Below are 20,972 nucleotides of genomic sequence, written 5' to 3'. Positions count from 1 at the left end.
AAGTATTAGTTGCTCAGTCATGTCCAACTCTTTGCGACCCCATGGACTGTAGCTGCCAGGCTCCTCTGTCCATGGAATTCTCCAGGCAAGAACACTGGAGTGGGTAGCCATTCACGTCTCCAGGGGATCTTACCAACCCAAGGATCAAACCCAGGTCTCCTGCATTGCAGGTGGATTCTTTACTACTGAGCCACCTGGGAAGCAGCACATGAAACTATTGGCATTTAGTATAGCCACTAGGGAGAATAGTATGGAGGTTCCTTAAAAAACTAAAAATAGAGTTATGATAGGGTTCAGGGGTCCCATTCCTAGGCATAGATTCAGAAAAGGATGAAAACTTGAGTTTAAAAAGATACATGCACCCCAATGTTCATAGCAGCACTATTTAAAAAAGACCTAAATGTCCATGAATGGATGAATGGATACAGAAGATGTGTATATATATGTGCACATAAGATAGTGGATTTTGAAACTATCTGAACATATGTTAATTCACTGGGGGATCATAACCTTGGGGGATGGGGAAAAGAGTGGGTGAAGACTGAGAAAGGGAGGAACAATCCTGAAATGTGGCTTCCTAGACACTGAAGAAGCTCTGCCAATCTCACATTGTTACTGACAGCCGCTCCGGGGTGAAGGGAGATGTTTCAGGGTCTAGAGGAGAGGAAGTCTGGTCTGGCAATTACTAGAGCTGAATTCTGGTCCTGTAGCTGCCTTTCTGGGCTTCAGTTTCTGCTCCCAAAAGATGAGGGTATGTGCCTATCACTATTTTCCAAACTTCAATTTATTCAAGTAGTATTTTTATGAGTTTTGTCAGAACTTTAAATATGTTTCTTTCAATTGGCTTAGTTAAAAATTTTGTCCTCGCTCTAAACATACTATGCAAAATAATTGGTGTGTAAGTCATTTTTTTTTCTAGTGTGGATTACAAGAAACTTAATTATTAATTTTCTTTAAGGCTCATCTGTGTACCACCTAAGTTTCCTTTGGTCCCACCTTCTGAGGAACTCTGAGCTGAGTGAGGGCAAGCCCCCTCCATCTCTGTGATGTTGTGATGCATTGCATGGGGAAGACAAGATCTGCAGAAGCTCTGAGTCCCTGTTGGGAAAGAGAAAAGAATCCACATGTTTCACGGATGCTGAAGCCAGATTCTGGGAGGAATGACAAAGTCATTCGCTAATTGCAGCCAATTATTCTATCGGGTGGTACCGGTAAGGAAAATGACTTCAAGTCTAGAGTCATCTTGGAAAGAATTACCATACTGGTAAATAATTTTCACTCGAGTCATTTTTAATGCTAAAATTTGCTACAAGTATTTAGAGAATGTTTTAAAAATGCCTCCATTAGAGCTTATGAAGGCAGTTTTATAATTAATGACCCACCAGCCATACCTGTAATTTGGGGTATAAAGAAGAAACAGTAACTATATGGTTTTTTTTTTTCTTTTTCTGAAGAGCAGATTTATTTTCTCTCAGCCCCCACCCCCGCCCCCCACAACCCCCGGGTCCGAGAGCACCCACGGAAAGGTGTCCTAGGTTATTATTCATCCTTCATTCTAAAGAAACAAAAATGCATCATGGTAGACGCTGCACCGTGCATTTCCAGCTGGGCCTCTCGTTCCTCCTGTGTCTGTTTCTGGCCGTGTGAGGGTGGCTGGTTTCTTCCCTTCACTCTGATTCAGTTTCATTACCTGGAAAATGAATGTAAGGTGAACTGGGCTGAGGACTGTTATTCTTAGTCACTATGAGTGTGTGTGTGTGTGTGTGTGTGTGTGTGTATACCTATACATATGTACACACGTATACTGTACATTTATACACACATGATATTACAATAAAGAGATGTTGCATCTTTAAGCAAATGCTTACACTAGACTATGTGGAATAATTTTATATTTTATCATTTTATTTATTCTCATTCATTAAGTATCTTTTAAATACTTCTATTCATCCTTAGTCCATCCATCCATCTGCCCACTGAGCTACATTTTCGACAAATATCCATCAAGCAGCACTTACACGCTCTACCATGAAGGGAGATACAAAAGAGTTGTAAGAGAGAGTTCCTTCCTTTTAAGACCTTGGAATCTGTTCATCAGAAAGATGTGTTCAGGGACCTCCCTGGTGGCACAGTGGATAAGAATCCTCCTGTTAATGCAGGAATCTCCCTGGTCCAGGAGATTCCACATACCGTGGAGCAACTAAGCCTGTGTACCCCAGCCGGCATGCTGCAACTACTGAAGTCCAAACACCTAGAGCCTGTGCTCCACAACAGGAGAAGCCACCACAATGAGAAGCCTGTGCACCACAACTACAACTAGAAGAGCCATGCCCACTGCCCCCCCCGCCACTGTTTGTTGCAACTAGATAGAGCCTGTACACAGCAACGAAGACCCAGACCCGAAATAAATTTTGAAAGAAGAGATGGACAGATGATTGTTCACTAACCATATGGCCTAGTGGGAACTAATGATAAAGTGAAAGTTGGTCAGTCGTGTCTGACTCTTTGTGACCCCATGGACTGTAGCTTGCCAGGCTCTTCTGTCCATGGAATTCTCCAAGCAAGAATACTGGAGTGGGTAGCCATTCCCTTCTCCAGGGATCTTCCCAACCCAGGGACCAAACCCAGGTCTCCCGAATTGTAAGTGGACTTTTTGCCGTCTGAGCCACCACAGAAGCCCAAGTACACTGGAGTGGGCAGTCTATCCCTTCTTCAGAGGATCTTCCCAACCCAGGACTCGAACTGGGGTTCCTACATCGCAGGCAGATTCTTTACCAGCTTCACTACCAGGGAAGCCCCTAGATGTTCTGTTTTAAGAATTTAAGAGATAACTGTTTTAAGAATTCAGAGAATTGCGGAGAGATATTTGTAGGGTGCTGGGTTCAAAAAGTATTTGAGGAGAAGGGGAGACTTGAGCAGGGTATTAAATGATGGGTTGCATTTCTGTTGGCAGAGAAGATAGCAAAGGGTAATAATCAGACATTTAAGATAAATCAGTTCTGCCATCCACTTGCTGTGGGCCTTTTGGCAAATCTCTTAACCTCTCTGGCCCTCAATGTTTTCCTCTGTAAGATGAGGGATTGGATGGATTGCTTCAAAATTTTATGACCCAGTGAAAATCTAGACAGGAGAAGAGTTTGAATGATTTTGGTAACCAGACAGGGGAAAGGCTTAATGATCTTTGGAAGACCTTATCTGATTTTCCCAGAGTGACTGTTCTGCATCAGAAAGAATGGGCTCTCTTTGAACTGGGGGCCATAGCCTGGAGGTCTGATCTGAATTCCCTTTCTCTGGACTGGAAGAAACACAGCCTCACTATCTTTGCCAACAATTGCCCGTGGCAAATTCAGTACCCTCCTTGATGCAGCATTTGGAGGAAATTTTTCCATGAAAACAAAACTTTTTGCTTAATTATTCAGCACACTCATGCGTTTAAAAATACTGTCCACTCTCTAACTAGCTGTCTCTTAAACAAAGCTTTTTGGCTTCCGAAGAGCTGGGCCTCCATTGTCTACAGTTTCCTTATAAAGACCTTTGGGCCAGGCATAATCCCAGATGTCCCCAGGCTTAGAGACAAGCTTCCCCAGGCAGAAAGAGGTGTCTAAAGTGTCTCTCTGCAGAGATATGAGGAAGGTACAACCAAGTTCCCTGGTGGCTGGGATAGGCAGAGCGTGGATGGGCTTAGAGGATAAGACAAGGTCATTTGCCCAAATGTGGATGGTGTTTTAGAGGATCAGAGAAGCCTTTTTCTACACTGTCTCTTGACTCAGCTGTATGTATCCATTCACCCACGATCCATTCATCTAGCCGTTCATAACATATATGCGTCGCCTACTCTGTGTCCCAACCTGTTCCAGCTCCTGAGACCCCACGTAGTGGGGAGAAGAATCAGTAGAGGACAATTTTCAGGGGAAAATGGAAATTTTCTAATGGCCTAGAGGAAGCCTCATAATTTTTGCTTTACCCCAATTTAATATCTTAGATTTCTTTCACGCTTTGTAGTTGCATGGCATTTAGGGTGTTTGTGTCAACTGATGGAGTTTTCCATCTTGAGGAGTGGGTCAGACCTCAACTCCCAGAGGACAGAACAGTATCTGTATCACTCACTTCATACATAGTTCAGCCCAACCTTAGATCAACAAAAGCCCAGTGACGGAAAGATTCAGAAAATGAAATTCTGTTTATCAAAACGGCAGTCCACTTTGATGCCAAAGTTACAGCATTTAATGCAGTCACCAGCCTACGTGTGTCCCCTTAATATTCCAGCCTGCTTCCCCAGCCTCTTTGCTAAGGATGCCAGGAATGACAAGATCAAAAGAAGGACAGGATGACTGGAGTTGGAATCATGAGTCATTGTAGAACGAAGCCACAGGGTCACAGGGACTGGCACTTTGCTGGTGACCCTGCCAGAGGGTCTTTCCCCCACCACTCACTCACCTTCTCTGGGGAGCTGCTTTCCTTCCATTAGAGATGGAGGAGTGGGTTTGAATGTTGGAGGATGGAGCAGAGTTTGAGGAATGGGATTTGCAACCATCTCCAACCTTGTGTCACCAAGATAGTTTAAGCTTACCATCTGATTTCCATAAATAGAACAGAAGGTGATGAGAAGAAAGCATCATTAAGAAAGCATTTAGGTAGATATCTGGTCGAACTGCCTATATTAAGGTCCCAAAAGAGACTGAGGAATTATTAAATTAGCCATGACCTTTGGTTTCTTCTTCTGTGAAGTCTGGATAAGATTACCTATCTTGAAGGCATTTGTGAAGATGAGATTTTTCTTTCTTTTTTTATTAAATTTATTCACAAATATGGATCTATATTTGAATTGGCCATTCTAGTCCACTGGTTGTCAGTCATTCCTGTGTCTAAACCATACTACATTATTATAGCTTCCCAGTTTTACTTGTTTATTTACGGCTGTGCTGGGTCTTTGTTGCTGCACGTGGGTTTCCTCTAGTTGTGGCAGTCGGGGGCTACTCTCTAGTTGTGGTGCACAGATTTCTCACTATGGTGGTTTCTTTTGTTGCAGAGCACCAGCTCTAGGTGAGTGGGCTTCAGCAGCTAGGGCACATGGGCTTACTTGCTTCTCGGTATGTGGGATCTTCTTGGACCAGGGATTGAACCTGTGTCATCTGCATTGGTAGGCAGATTCTTAACCCCTGGACTGTCAGGGAAGTCCCCTATGATGATGAGTTTTGTTTTTTAATGAAGGGTTTTTTTAAAAAGATAATGTATGTGAAGGCACCTAACACAGTGGTTGGTACAAAATACAACTAATATTTGTTACTTGAATCTGGATCTGAATCCTAGAGAAAGGAGGAAGGTTTCTCAAAGAAAATGGCCTCTAAGCTGGACCAGGTCAACTGCTAAGAACATTTTGGCCAATAAGATGTTATCTTCCAGTGACCTCCCTCATGGACAGTCTATCTTGCAAATGGTTCTTCTGACATTGACTTTAAAAACAAAATGATTACCCTGAGCTCCTTTTGGAAACATAAAGAACATAGTGCAAAGAGATCACAGCCCTCCTTGGATTCCATGACTTGCCCATGCTCAGAGCCAGGAGGTCTCTGGGACCCTTGGCATTGAGCCCTTGACATAAGCTATGGTTTCTGGGTAGGCAGGAGAAAATAAAAGCCCAGTATTTTGTCAATAAGTGTCTCAACTCTGTATTGCTAAGTGTATTCTTCCCAATTCCCCGTTCCTTTCTTACATTAAAAGGTGAAAGGGCAGAGATTCTCCATCTCCTCTGAGGACAAAATAGCAGAGAATAGGCTAACACTATGAATGTGAGGATATAAGGTAGGCATTGGCAAGAACTTCTAAATAGAAAGGAAAGGATTAAAATTGGCATGGATAGCCAGGACTGGCCCTAGATTGTTTTTCAAGCACCTTTAAGAAAGGGAGGGGCTACCAACTACTGTCTACCTAAGGCATCATAAGATCACCTTGTAAGTTTTCTTCCAGATTCCCCAGAGACTAGCCGCAGGGAAGCAGCTGTCACACGAAGCTTAAGAAGCTGCTGAGTGTGGTCAGGGTCAGAAGCAGTCCCTTAAAAGGGGACGTTTCATCTCTGCTGCCATTGGTAAAGGAAGGCACCGGGCTGGCAGATTCATTTGACAAGCGGGGTCAGGAAAATGGCAGCTGTTGATCCCAGGTGGCCAGAAAGCCTCCCAGCAAAGGTAAACAGAAGTGGAGATAGATCAGGGGTGAGAGGTCACTCCATTAGGAGGTTGATGAGGCCAGTTATCTTCTGGGGTGTCTGGAGGGAGGGATGCTGGTGCGATTGGCCTCAGGGGTGAGGGGGTGAAGGACCAGAGCAGGAGGAGGGAGGAAGGAGACATCAGCAGCCCAGACACTATTTCTGCTCGAAGCACAGATAGTGCTAGCTTTGGGCAGGTATGCCTTGTGCTGCAATTGTGCCAAATGGAGTTGAGTGGTTGGCTAAAAAAAAAAAACTCCACTTACTCATTTGCATGTTGTTTTGCATCTCATTTGCATACTATTCACTTAATGTCATGTGCACACAACTTCCTAGCTCTTGCTTCTTCCCCTCCCCAACCCCTACGAAGTGCCTTCATCTCCTTCCTTTCTGTTTTTCTTTCTTTCTGCTCCTGTTTTTCTTTCCAATTTGTACTCTTCTTCCTTCAGAGTAGTAAATAAAACACAGGCTTTGGAACTAGGTAGACCTAGCCTCTAACACGGCATCCTCAATATAGCTATCTTTTGAGCTTCAGCAAATCTATAGTCTCTCCTATTCTCATCTGTAAAATGGGAACAATAATACTTACATTTCAGAGTTGTTGTGAAGAATGAATTAAAGTCAGCAAAAAAGGACCTGGCCTTATGGCAGAAACTTGATTCTTTCCTGATGCCCTTCACATCGAGTAAGAAAATTTTTGAGTCTCTGGGGTCCCTACTTGGTGTTTTCCTTGGAATTTATGAATAAGCTGGTTCCTTCTTCAGGTTCTCCTCTTTCTTGGTCATGTGTCCAACCTGCATTTAGAGCCAGGCAAGGAGAAGAGAAACAGTGTCAGCACCAGTGCTTCTTCTGATATTTTCCAGCCTCCCCTAACTGAGGACTTTTCTTATTTGTCTTTCCCAACACCCAAAGCCTGAGGATGCCCAGGTTGCTAATCCTGGGGCAGGGTTGCTTCCTCTGCAGCCGCTCTCCAAGCCTCATATCAGCCTGATCCCCAAAGCCGGAGGGCACATCCCCAAATCCCCGGCTCTACTGGTGTCCCTGATTAGGCCACCTGTCCCAGCCTGCCAAAGATGCCTGGGTCAGCTTCTGAGAACCTCTCACCTCTTTATCCAAACAGCATCCTGGCTTCTCTCCAGGCATTAGATTCTGAGTTTATATTTTGAGTGATACATAGTGAAGAGAAAATGATTCAATCTCCCCTCTGCGTCCTGAGGAGTTACTTCTGTGAAACTCCCTCCATCTCCTCATTACTTTCAATTCTGTTTCTCCTTTTTCTCCAAAGAGAGGGTGAAGGGGTCTATTGTAAAATAATAAGAAGAGCTAACACTGGAGCAGCATTTACTATGTGCCCAGTGCTGTTCTAAGCGATGGATATTGTCTCATTTAATCCCCATGACAACCCTACGGAATCACATCATTGTTACCTCCATTCTACAGATGAGATGAAGTTAACTTGTTCTGTAAGGGAGGGTGGAGCCAGGATTCTATTAATAGAATAGCTCCAAAGTCCATTCTCTTGACTATCACAGTGGATCAACATATGGGGGATATGTGTAGGACAGAAAGCAATTCTTGATCCTTCTGCAAAATTTGGAATCAGAAAGAATAGACTTTTGTCATAGTAAGTGGGATTAGGTGAGCCACCAGGTAGAACTACCTATTTCAAAGAATTGACAGTAGGGCCAACAGCATCATATGTGTGGGCTACCTGGTACCAGATGGTGGCTCTCTTGGAGTCTGTGAAAACTTTGTGTCTGTAAGCATGGGGAAGGGCTGGGATCTACTGAGCGAGCTGTTGGGTTTGGGGAGAAGATTAAGGACTGCTGAAAGGTGACCAGAGAGTCAATTGGTCAGCCAATCAATGGGTTAATCAATATCCATTGAGTATTCAGTAGAAGGTGCTTTAGTAAAAACTTGCTTAGAGTCACTTCTGTGCAAGGCCCAGTGCTAGGCACAGAGGGTGGATGGGCCAGGTCACTCAGTGGGTCCTTTCTGGGTTCAAAGGGCTATAAAGCCTCACTGTTTTGGGCACAGAGGGAGGACTCCAGTGCCTTTGACTCCTCATCCTCTGGTTTATGCCATCACGTGGTCCAGATCGGTGTCCACATCTACTCAGGATGGAGAGTCCCTGGGCTGGGCAGCCCACATGCTCTGCACTCACTCCCAATCTGCTCCCAGAACTCCTCCCCAGTGCGTTTGTTCTGAGCCACGTCCCTGATTAGCTGCCCTGGGAAGACTTCTTCCTCTGAGGGCAACTCTGAACCCCATCCAGTCGGTTCCTAGGAGGAGGGAGTGTCAGTTCTTTCTGATCCTATCTTCTGATCATAAGTTTGCAGGGGAGTCACTCATGCACTTGGTCATTGAGTCACATATTCTACAAACAGTTATTAATAGTCTCGTATGTGACAAGCCCTGCGCTGGAGCCCAGGGATGTAGGGATCAAAGAGTTCTGTCTGTTCCTGCTCCCCGGGGCTTACTGTTAGCCAGGGAGACAGACAACTTCAGAACAGGTTGTGCCATATCCCCAGGATCCATCCTGGCTTAGGGGGACAAGTTCAAAAATCTATCCCTTGATCAAGGTCCCTCACCAATCCTGTATTTTTAGTATGGCTGCATTTGCCATCCATCATATCAATTAATTAATTAATTGCATTTTATTTTATATTCTGGGAGTTTGGGTGTTTTGAAGGCAAAAATGCAAATGAATGCAAATCAGCACACAAATTTATGCAAAGACAACATGGAAATGTGTCCCCAGATTTCCTGGGAAAAAAATCTGGAGGCCTCAGCCAGTCCCTCAGCAGGCTGCCTGTCCCCAGGCCTGTCCTATCTTCCCTTTTGTTTGGGTTCTTAATCTGCGCTGGGCTCCCCGCGGCCACTCCGAGGTCAGTAAGGCAGGTGGGCAGGCGGCAGCCGGGCCATCCATTATCCGGAACCTCTCAGCTTCCTGAGCCACCAAGAAACTCCCTTGCTCCCTGTAATCGGCTTTCATTTGAAACAATCAAGAGATTTCCTACCACTTTCCCCTCTGACCAGGTCTCGTAAACCACCCAGATGCCGAATTTCGGGCTTGGAGCTTGGTTTGACTGGGGCACTTAATGGAGGCGGTTGGCAATGCCTGCTTGCTGTTATTGAAAAATAAATCCAAACCATTTTATTGACCACCTTCTGGGTGCAGAGACTGGGCTCCCCGCCCCCGGGAGCCAGAAGACGATGATGGTCGGGGCTGGGGGAAGTGAGGGTTGGGAGGATTGAAGAGATGCTGCGGCTCTGAGAGGGAAGGCTGCCTGGCGGGTGTCACAGTGATAAACAGCCTGTCTCCTGCTCAGGACAGGAAACCTCATGGAAGCAGCATGGGGGGAGGAGGGGCGGTGAGGACAGAGGCTGGTGGGGACAGCACCAGAGGAGGATCGGCCCCGTCAACCGGCAAGTCTCATCGAGTAGTCTGGCTTGCAGAGCCAGATTGCGAGGGGAGCCCGACAGAGCAGCTCGGGGCAGCCAGGGTGGTCGGAAAGGACAGCGAGAAGAAAGCTGGCCGAGAGATGAGCTGGTTACCCCTTCATGAGCCCCCCTCCTACCAGAGAGGGAGGACGCACTACTAGGGACAGGTCTCTGCTTGGGCACAGGTAATCTTGAGTACTATCAATAGATTAAGGGTGGCCAGACCCTTGTGAAAATGTGTAAGCTGAAGGCTGCTGAAGGACTTAGCAGGCGAAGAAATTCCGGAGGGTGGGCGTTCTCAGACGCTTAGAACAGGTGACTAAGAGAGGATGTGAAATCTCTTCTTGGAGAGGTTTTGAAACAAACTCAAATCTCATTGTTGTGTGGGAGAGAAGGCATTGTCCTGACTGGAGGCAGGGGGATGGACTAGAAGACTTCTGGCAGTCCAAGGAGGCTAAGGGTAGGTCTACCCCAGCACATACACGTCCACATCAACTTGCTGCCCAGGTGTGGCCATTGCCAGCGATGCAGAATTTTCTCTCTCCTTCTCTTTCCCTCCCTCCTTCCTACAATTGTCTCGACAGCTCTGTGGGTCCAGCTGTCCCCTCCAGCACAAATTGAAGCTCTGTTTCATCTGCTCACTCCTGCCCTCTCCCTTCCACATGTGCAGAGCTTCTCCTGTCTCTAGGGGAGCTCCCCTCCAGACCAGCCATGCCGGGCAGCCTCGTTGCCATTCCGGCCGGAGCCTGGAGCTCAGCCCTCCGGAGGGGCATAGGGCAGCGTTCTGGCAAGCAAGCATGTCAGAGCGGCTCTGGCGTCTCCCAAGAACAATTCAAATTGCTTTTTTTACACCTCACTGCACTATGCCAACCCTGATTCACATTATTTGTGCACTCGCTAAGTGTACATTATCTGATCCGTCACCCTGTAAAACGCTGCAAGAGGAATCCATGGCTCCTGTCTGCTGCTGACTGTGGGTCGGGCACAGGAGTCTCTGTACACATATTTTTGCAAAAGGGGAAGGAAGGAATAAACCCAGTGCCATCACCAACTGTAGCCCGCCAGAACCGGGGGACCAGGAGAGAAAGTCCACGCCTGCTGCCTTGGTAACTTGGAGGCTCCTGGAAGAGACGGTACAACCCCAAAGCCCCAGCACCTTTCCTTCTCGTGGCCTCCTTTCTGTGTCACATTATTTAACAGGAAGAGACAAGCAGGAGGGGAAATAAAACTTTGAACCCAGCTATGCAGATTTCCTCTGACTGGAGCTGACGGGTCAGGGAGAGCCGGAGGCAAGAGGTGGAGTGAGGGTGGGCATGTGAGGGTGTGTCAGGGGGACCCACTTCCTGTCCACGCTGCCTCAGCTCCCCTCACGGGTGAATAGGACTCCCTGTCCTGCTCAGCCCAAGGGACTCTGGAAATTCATCAAAGACCCCAGAATCCTTTCATTCTGGGTCAGTTAGGAGCTTTGCTAACTGGCTGCCAGGTTCTCCTACCAAGCCTTCAAGATAGCTATCTCTAGGAAGCCCTAGCTTTCTAGTGTTATTTTAAAAAAATGAATGGATTCCCTAGAACACAAATGAACCTATCTACAAAGCAGAAACAGACTTGTGGACACAGAGAACAGACTTGTGGTTGCCCAAATGGGAGGGGTTGGGTTGGGCTTAGGGTGGTGGGAACTTGGGGTTAGCAGATGTAAGCTATTATATGTGGAACAGTAAACAGTGAGGTCCTGTTGTATAGCACAGGGAACTGTATTCAATATCCTGTGATAAACTGTAATGGAAAAGAATATAAAAAGGAATGTCTATATATGTATAACTGAATCACTTTGCTGTACAGCAGACGTTAACACGACATTGTAAATCAGCTATACTTCAATAAACACACACATACGCGGACACAAACAAAATGGATGGATTCCTACTTTTGACCAGGTATCATTGCACTTTTCTGCTCATTTCCCTTACAATCTGGATAAATGGTCACTTTTTGGTTTCTAGAGATCTTACTCTGTCCCAAATGATCACTGGAATGTTGGCAGCCCATCCCATTTAAAGACCAGGTTCTGATTTCTGAATGGGAATGACTAGGATCTTTCATGGGTTGGCTGAGAGTCCCAGTTCACATTTGAACATGGCTCCTCTCAGCAGGGAGAATTTGAGGATCATCTTCACATTCAAGACAGTGACTCTCTCTGCAAGAGTCTGGGTTTCCTGCACCATCTCAGCCCTGAATTTAATTCACTATCTGCCTATGGAGAACACACAGGTACCTGAGTCCATCCCAGGGCCCGTGAGATGGAGGAGGCAGAACAAGAAAGAGACCTGGTTCCTGCCCTGGGGTTGCTTATGATCTGGTTGGATTGACAAATAGCTACCTTCCCCAGCTGTTCCTGATTTGGCTCCAGCCCCAGGGCTCCTGAAGGGCATTTTGCAGCAGTGAAGCCCAGGGGTTGCCCAGCTGAGATCCACATTTTCTTCCTTTTGGCAGGAGCCAGCAGCTTCCACATGGGAGCTCACATCTCAGTGAAAACAAGAAATCTGATGCCTCACTGACAACTCATTTTCTCAACCTTCGTTCTGGGGAGAGGCGACTTTGTGTTCCAGCTGCCATATTGTAGCCGCAACCCCTGATGCACCATCAATTAAAAACGGCAATAATTATGCATGGGAAAAAAGCCACAGATAATAGGTTTCCATTAGATTAAGTAGTTATATGAATAAAAAAAATAAAACCTATACTTCGGCTAATTAAACCCACTCACCATCTGATTAAGATGTGTTGTGAGACCGTGGAAAAGTACCAACCACTAACTGTAAGTAATCCGGCACAGATGGGAATTAATAGTATATTCCCTGGCATGGAGATAATGGATCTCCATGGAGGGTAATCAGAGCCATTAATAAGAATGGACAGTTCCAAACAGCTGGCTACTTATGTTGGGGTCAGGGCAGGCCATGCTCCTGGTAAAAATGGCTTCTCAATTCCCTTCCACCTGCTGAGATCTACCTGCTGAGAAGGGGTAGGCATGCTGACCTCTTGAGATGCCATCACATTGAAAGTTTCACTGCAGTTCTAGACCTGCTGTCTGGACCCAAGTGAGCTGAAGGTCACCCAACTGTGACCCAAGAGTATAGCGTTTGGACCAGCTGTCCTACCTCAGACCAGAGCATCTCAAGGCTAGCTAGAAACCAAAGCAGCAAGTGCCCTGGGAAAATAGATGTCCACTTCAGGGAGCTGCACTCTTCTGGGGGGTGGGGCTTCGGTTACCATGGGAACCAGGCCTAAACCCAGGTACAGGCCCAGAGCGGGCCCTGGTTGACACAGCCCAAGGTTGCTGCTTGGGGACTGAGGATTCAGGGCAAGCCCCAGAAATAACCTGGGAGAAGCGGCTCTGGGGAGAAAGATGAGGGTGTCCTCTGGCTGGGGAGCGAGGCGGGGCTGATGGGCCAGGAGTGGGCTGGTCACAGCTCCTGCAGACAGAATGTGTCCACTGGCCATTTAGCAGCTACTCTGGAGCCGTCTCTGCCCTTCGGAGCAGCTGCGAGGAGCGCGCCCGGGCCTTGCCTTCTAATTACCACTAATTGGGTAAATGCTGAGATGATCTCTCTCTCCCTTCCCCTTCACTCCCTCCCCCTAACAAAGGCAACTGAGAGATACAGAGAGGTCAAAAAGAGACTTTTCCAAATGGAGACGGGCAAGGAAGACATGGCGTGAATACCAAGCAGCCACTGCCCCGGGGAAGGGAAGACGACCGGCTTCTAGGAGGCACTGGGAGAGGAGAGGGGGAGTGGGTTGGGGGCTGGGGTTTGGGTGCTCAAGCCACTTCTCCAGCCTGGCTTCCTCTCTCCTCTCTGGAGCAGCAGGGAGGTCATGCTTTAGGTGGGAGGTGATGCAGTCGGTCTTCTGGGCTTGCTCCCTCTGGATCGTTTAACAGGCTCTGTGCGTAGGGGGTGGGTTCCTCTGGCAATCTGCAGGGGAGCGAAGGGCCCTGGCCTGCTCAGAGGCTGTGTGCAGGGTCAGAGGCACTGTGAACACCAAAGCAGAGCCCCAGTTTAGGAACAATAGTGCATTTTCTTTCCCTCTGGCTCTGGGTGGGAGTTCTGCTTGTATCCGGACAGGCCTAGAAGCTCACAGATTTTTGGCTAGAGGTAATCAATTTCCTTTTGAAAAAGGTTTTGAGCCTGTCTTCATGTTCATTTTCACTTGGGATCATATCTTTATCTTCCCCCTTAGCCTTGGAAAGCTGGGTGATGACAAGGGGATGGCTGTTCCATTTCAGAGATGGAAAAAACTGAGGCCACAAGTGCCTGTTCATTTCTACTTCAGAACCGGGACACGCATTTGCATTGTCTGAAGTTCTAGGCAATCTACTAACCATCCATAATGTCCAGAAAAATATGGCTTTGGTTTTAAGTTAGGTGAGGAAAACGTGCTTGTTTAACAAAAAAAAATGTATTTGAATGGTGCAGAGGGTTTCAAGTAAAATGTAAAAGTCCTCAAGCCCATTCTCACTGCTGAGGTCCCACTAGTTATCCTTTGAGAAATTTCCCATTTCTGTATAAACATGCATGTTTATCTCTGTATTTCCTTTTTTCCCACAAATTAAAAGGGACTTCCCAGGTGGCGCTAGTGGTGAAGAACCCACCTGCCAATGCAGGAGACATAAGAGACTCGGGTTTGATCCTCAGTTGGGAAGATTCTCTGGAAGAGGAAATGGCAACCCACTCCAGGATTCTTGCCTGGGAAAATCCCATGGACAGAAGAGCCTGGCAGGCTACAGTCCATAGTGTCTCAAAGAGTTGGACATGACTGAAGCAACTTAGCACACATACACAAATTAAAAAGATACTTTAACACCGTACTACAACTTTATTTTTATTTGTCTCTTATAATTTTCTTTTTCTTTACAGTTTATAAACTCAAAGTGCTTTCTTTTTCACATTAAGTCATCAAGGTAAGGGGTGAACATTATTGTCCCTGGTTTTCACATAAGGAAATGGATTCAGAGAAGCTGTCATCTGCCTACTGTTAGGGAGCCATTGATTGTTGGAGCCAGAACTCAAACCTGGATTTTCTGAATTCAAGTCCATTGCTCTTGTCCCAAACAACAGTGGCAAAGATGGATACGGGACTTCATAAGCATGATAGCAAATACTCACGGAGCCCTTACTGAAAATGAAGGACTTTTCCACGTGCTCTGTAGCTATTTTCTCACTGAATCTCCAGAACTCTGTGAGATGAGCACCGTTATTACCATCCTCAGCTCACAGACGAGGAAACCAAATCACAGGAGCTTAAATAATGTGTTCACACCCCTAGCAACTAGTGACACTGTAGCTCAAACACAGGGTTTGCTTCCAGAATCCATTCTGCACATTTACACCATCTGGCACTTCCTCTGTGTGGGACACTGCTAGACACTCTTTACACAAGGTAGCTCATTCCATCCTCATCAGGATTCTATATTAGTACTAATTAACGTTGGACCATGGGGCGTCTTCACCAATGTCTTAAGCTCAGAAATATGGAATCTCCCAAAAGTACTGGGAAACTTTTAGGGCTACAAGGCCTACCTGGGTACCATATAAATCAACAGGGGCCATAAAAGAACACCCAAGCAAATTTTAGGGATACCAATAACAAAACCAATTCTCATTCACTGAGTGCTTACTCCTTCCCAGGTCTGAGGCTTTCCATACACATCTATTTCGTAACCTCCTGGGATGGAAGGGTTGTCATCCTCACATTACAGATGGAGAACTTAAGGCTCAAAGAGGTTCAGTAACCTTCCCAAGACCACACAATTAGCAAGTAGAAGAGCCAAGACTGAAGGCAGGTCTACCTGATCCTGAAGACTGGCTTTGTTTCTGCCCAGCCTAAATCTTGTTTTCCAGACTGGTTGGGACATCATTATCTTCTTTCCTTCACATTCCAAGGCTAGGAAAAACCCAGCTACCTGCCTGGGGAGGGGTAGTCAAATAAGGCCTCTTCTATTCCAGAAGAATAATGGATCCTGCCAGTGTCTCAGTGTTCTCCCTGCTCTCCTAGAAAGACAGCCCTTCAGGCTAACTGTATTTATAGGCTGACTTGGCTTGGAGACCTTACCAGGATTTGAGCAACCGACTCCCACTTTGAACCCTTTGAGCCCAGTGTTTGAAATGCATCTCTTGACACTGTAACTGGCCCTTTATTACAACCAGTTGGGTCCTTGGTATCTGCCCTTTTAGACTATTAGGTACACCTCAGTTCAGGACATTGCACATAATAGGTTCTCAATAAACGAGCCCTCCAGTACCACACTGACTTGAGTTTTCAGGATCAGAGTTTTCTGGCAGGAGCTCCATGTGTGACGGGTTCTTCCCAAGCAGTTTGTATTTGAGGTTCCAGCCCTAACTATCCTTCCTCCTCATGGCCTGTGCGGGAGGGGGGAGGCTGCAGGCCAGCCCTCCCCTGCTGCTCCTGAGTAGAAGATCCCATCACATGGGATTGCCTGGATCCCATCACATCGCTGCCAGCACCTGGCCATCCATGGAGGAGGGTTGCAGAGCTGCACATGAGGAAACCCTGGTAAGAGTTCAGGGGTTCAGGCCAAGGACACCACTGTCGTTCGGGTTTTCCGTCATTCTCAAGGCTAAGCGTGTGAGGCCAGCAAAGCAAGAGAGCCCAGAAATGCAGAGCCTGCCAGTTGAGGACCAGCTGTACTTTAGTGCAAATCAAGGAAGAGAAATGGGTGTGTTTATGTCTATCTGCTGAACTCTGGTTTTCAAGGCAGAGGTCAGATGCAGCGTTTCACTGGTTATGCTGAGGAAGGGGAGGGCTAGCGTGGAGCTTAATCCCACAGGGGCATGCTCAATGTTATGGGATGTTCTCTGGTTGTGGAGGAGGGGCAGACTGCTACACTAGCATGGAGGGCTTTGAGGGAATACCCGAAGTCTCCCGTCTAACGTCCTTCCCTCCAGGGAGACTTCCCGACCACTCCACCTGCACCCCCAGCCCCTGGCAGCTGCCATTCTACTGTCTGTCTCTGAATTTGACTACTCCGAGTGCCTCATATAAGTGGGCTCATTTATCAGTAGTATTTGTCTTTTTGTGTCCAGCTTATTTCACTTAGCACAATGTCCTCAAGGTTCATCCAGGCTATAACACAAGTCAGAATTCCCATCATTTTCAAGACTGAGTAATACGCCATTGTATGTATAGATCATATTTTGTTTCAGTTTACCGATCAATGGACATGCGGGTGAAGATTTAAACTCCCTGATGGCATAGTTTCTTCTTGTTCCACATGCATGAAGCCGTGGTCATCCATTCACGTGTGTGTTTCTGTACTCTGTGAGTGCCCATAGAGCATCTCCCGTGTACCAGGTTCTCTGATGAGATTACGAGAGAAATCAAACAGCATCCCTGCTCTCCCAAGTGTTCCCAGACCCAGGCAGGGAGCTAGTTCCCTCACAAGAGCACAGTGAGGGACGCACACACGAGGGGTGGTGGATTTCTCTGGCTGGAGACACGGGGTGTGGATCAGGAAAGGCTTCACAGAGGAGGCAGTCTTTGAGCTGTCTCTTGACAGATGAGCAGGTGATTGGCAGGCAAAGGAGACAGGGAGGGTGTCCAGGCAGGAGGGCTACATAGATGTGAGGGGGTGGCATGGGCTGGAGGGTGGGGCAGCAAGAGGCCCCTGAGAGGCGGCAGGCAGTGCCAGTGACAGGGAAGTTGGGGGGCAGAGGAGAGAGGGGGAGAAAAGCATAGAGAGACAGGGCTTCAGGGACAGCAGGGGCCCAGAATAGTGTGAGGTCCTGTTCACCATACTTCAGGGGGTGTCAAGGGGCCACGCCCGGAAAAGCCTCACTGAGAAGTTCCCACGGAAGAGGAGTTTAACCATGCCAGATGACTGAGCCAATGATTTTCACAGTTATGACACCTCTTGAATTTAGTAATCCAAAGGTGCAGGATCCCTGACCTAAGGTGGATTAACTGGGCTCCTCCCTCAGGCCACGCCAAGAGGAGATCTTCGCAGTACCAGTTGTGTTCATTGGGGCTGGTGTTGGCATCTGATACCTAAGGAAGACCACCCACCCACTGGGAAAACCACAAGCTAAAATATACCCAGACACATGGGGTCAAAGTAACCAAGAAAACCGGCCCTAGCTTGCGACTGAGGAGGAAGTAAAACACCCACTGAATCTGAAATATCGCTGCACTAAACAGCTAGGAGTAACCTGAGACTCTCAGAAACTTACCTAGGAGAAAGGAAGGGGACCTGGACTTGAGTCAGGACGCCTGATTTAGATCCTGGTTTTCTCGATCACCAGGTGTGTGACTTGGGGAAAATTGCTTGACCTCTCTGAACCTGTATCCTCATCCGTCAAAGAGGCCTGACAAGACCCACTTTATTTATTCTTCATTAGAAATTCAGGAATGATCCAAATAAATCAGAGAATGGAGGTGATTACATCTGTGAGGAATTGCCATCTCTCTGAGCCCCCCGCATCTGATGTTGCCATGAGCTGTGCATTGAAAATGACGAGATGGGGTGGCTTGCAAAACAGAAGGGGAGCAGTAGTATGGAGAAGTCGAGCTAGAGCTCCGGGGACACAGACATGGGTAAGAGGTTCCCCAAGACTTGGATGTTAGTCGCAGAAATTTACTCAAGAGCTGCTCTGGGATGTCCGGGTGATGGAATCTGGACCGAGACTGTATAAGAGGCGACCGCCTGGGACCTGTCCTCTGTGGGCAGAGATAGCAGAGGTCATTGAGAGGTAGTGCTGTGCAGGGGTCCCAGAAGCACAGCAAAAGATCTCAGTTCAGGAAGGAAATTTGGAGTCTCTGCAATCTCTCTGCAGGGTTCCTCATCTGTGAATCTGAAATAATACCTGCTTTGCCTGGTGGCATTAAACGTCAAAGTGTTCTTTAAACAATAGAGAGCCAGAGATCAGTTTGTTTCTTATATTGCCCTTCCCCATTTGGGCACTAAAAGATGGTGCTGTCTTCACAAAAAACTTGCAGCTGTTCTCACCAGTGCTGGGCTCATGGGGTCCACTCATCTGCCCAAGACACTTGCTGTTCGCCAGCCTCTGCCGCCCAGTCCGCCTGTAAAAGCTAAGAATATGTCATAAAACTGCTGTAAGGTTTTATGAGCCCTTTTTCCTTTCCAGGGACCGATCTTGGTGCTGTGAATCATACCAGCACCAGTATGTGGGGCTCAGAGTGTGCAGCCAGGAGGAGGAGAGCAGATGGGTTTGAGACAGGGGGCTTCGTGCGGGTGTTTGGAGAAAGAGGATTGTGCTGCTTCAGAAAGGTTTTAATCTGGGTGACCTTGGCTGCCACCTTGGTTGGCCATTTAGTTTGGCCCAACAGACAGGAAGGTAAAGAAAAAAGGGGAAAAAAAAAGATGTTGTAGTGCAATACACAAGCTTGGAGTCAAACAGACCTTGGTACAGGTCTCACCTCTGCCATTTTCTAGCTGTGTAACTAGGCAGGTCGCTTAACCTCTCTGAGCCTTAATTTATCATCTGTTAAATGGGGATAATGATAGTACTAAGCTTATCAGTTCAGTTCAGTTCAGTCGCTCAGTTGTATCTGACTCTTTGCGACCCCATGAATCACAGCACGCCAGGCCTCCCTGTCCATCACCAACTCCCGGAGTTTACTCAAACTCGTGTCCATCGAGTTGGTGATGCCATCCAGCCATCTCATCCTCTGTCATCCCCTTCTCCTCCTGCCCCCAATCCCTCCCAGCATCAGCGTCTGTTCCAATGAGTCAACTCTTCGCATGAGGTGGCCAAAGTACTGGAGTTTCAGCTTCAGCATCAGTCCTTCCAATGAACACCCAGGACTGATCTCCTTTAGGATGGACTGGTTGGATCTCCTTGCAGTTCAAGGGAGTCTCAAGAGTCTTCTCCAACACCACAGTTTAAAAGCATCAATTTTTCGGTGCTCAGCTTTCTTCACAGTTCAACTCTCACATCCATACATGACCACTGGAAAAACCATAGCCTTGACCAGATGAACCTTCATTGGCAAAGTAATGTCTCTGCTTTTTAATATGCTATCTAGGTTGGTCATAACTTTCCTTCCAAGGAGTAAGCATCTTTTAATTTCATGGCTGCAATCACCATCTGCAGTGATTTTGGAGCCCCCTAAAATAAAAACTGACACTGTTTCCACTCTTTCCCCATCTATTTCCCATGAAGTGATGGGACCAGATGCCATGATCTTAGTTTTCTGAATGTTGAACTTTAAGCCAACTTTTTCACTCTCCTCTTTCACTTTCATCAAGAGGCTTTTTAGTCCCCTTCACTTTCTGCCATAAGGGTGGTATCATCTGCATATCTGAGGTTATTGATATTTCTCCTGGCAATCTTGATTCCAGCTTGTGCTTCTTCTAGCCCAGCATTTCACATGATGTACTCTGCATATAATTTAAATAAGCAGGGTGACAATATACAGGCTTGACGTACTCCTTTTCCTATTTGGAACCAGTCTGTTGTTTATAGGCTTGTTCAGATAAGATAAATGGAATAAAGTGATCAATATGTGTCTCACATTACAATTATGTTTTGCACAGTGTTTAGAAAGTAGTAAATGTCCAATGATTATGTATAAATGAAAAAACAAATGCATGGAGTGAACTAGGTGAAGAAACAGAAAAAGAAGAAGGGAAAGAAAGTCCATCTCAAATGTCACCTCCTCCAGGTTGTTGTTGCTCAGCCACTCAGTCGTGTCCGACTCTTTGTGACCCCAGGGACTGCAGCACGCCGGCCTCCCTGTCCTCCACCATCTCCCAGAGCTTGCTCAAACTCATGTCCATTAAGTCAGTGATGCCATCCAACCATCTCATCCTCTGTCACCCCCTTCTCCTCCTGCCCCCAATCGTTCCCAACATCAGGATCCCTTCCAATGTATTGGCTCTCCACCTCAGGTGGCCAAAGTATTGGAAGGTCAGCTTCAGCATTAGTTCTTCCAATGAATATTCAGGGTTGATCTCCTTTAAGATTGACTGGCTTGATCTCTTAGCTGTCCAAGGGACTCTCAAGAGTCTTTTCTCAGCACCACAGTTTGAAGACATCAGTTCTTTGGCACTCAGCCTCTTTTATTGTCCAGCTCTCACATCTGTGCCTGACTGCTGGAAAAACCATAGCTTTGACTATACAGACCTTTGTAGGCAAAGTAATGTCTCTGCTTTTTAATATGCTATCTAGGTCTGTCATTGCTTTTCTTCCAAGGAGCAAGCATCTTATAATTTCATGGCTGCAGTGACCATTCACAGTGATTTTGAGGCCTAAGAAAGTAAAGTCTGTCACTGTTTCCATTGTTTCCCCCA

At 46.8% G+C, this 20,972-nt stretch overlaps 1 long non-coding RNA gene across 2 annotated transcripts; it reads right to left on the bottom strand.

Moving 5' to 3' along the window:
* Positions 1-768: 768 nt before the first annotated feature.
* Positions 769-7,592, bottom strand: LOC110139758 (uncharacterized). Of its 2 annotated transcripts, XR_002314574.2 has the most exons (4): positions 7,307-7,592; positions 6,792-6,996; positions 1,593-1,690; positions 769-1,098 (listed from the first exon to the last, which is right to left on the bottom strand). It is a non-coding gene; the product is annotated as an uncharacterized lncRNA (long non-coding RNA). The 2 variants fall into 2 exon arrangements; XR_002314573.2 differs by lacking the exon at positions 769-1,098 and having other exon boundaries at positions 1,514-1,690.
* Between the last annotated feature and the right edge of the window lie 13,380 nt (positions 7,593-20,972).

This window comes from Odocoileus virginianus, chromosome 10, assembly GCF_023699985.2.
Source record: "Odocoileus virginianus isolate 20LAN1187 ecotype Illinois chromosome 10, Ovbor_1.2, whole genome shotgun sequence".
NCBI lineage: Eukaryota > Metazoa > Chordata > Mammalia > Artiodactyla > Cervidae > Odocoileus > Odocoileus virginianus.
The sequence above is the reverse complement of the archived record's forward strand: the minus strand, read 5'-3'. Positions and strand labels throughout refer to the sequence as shown.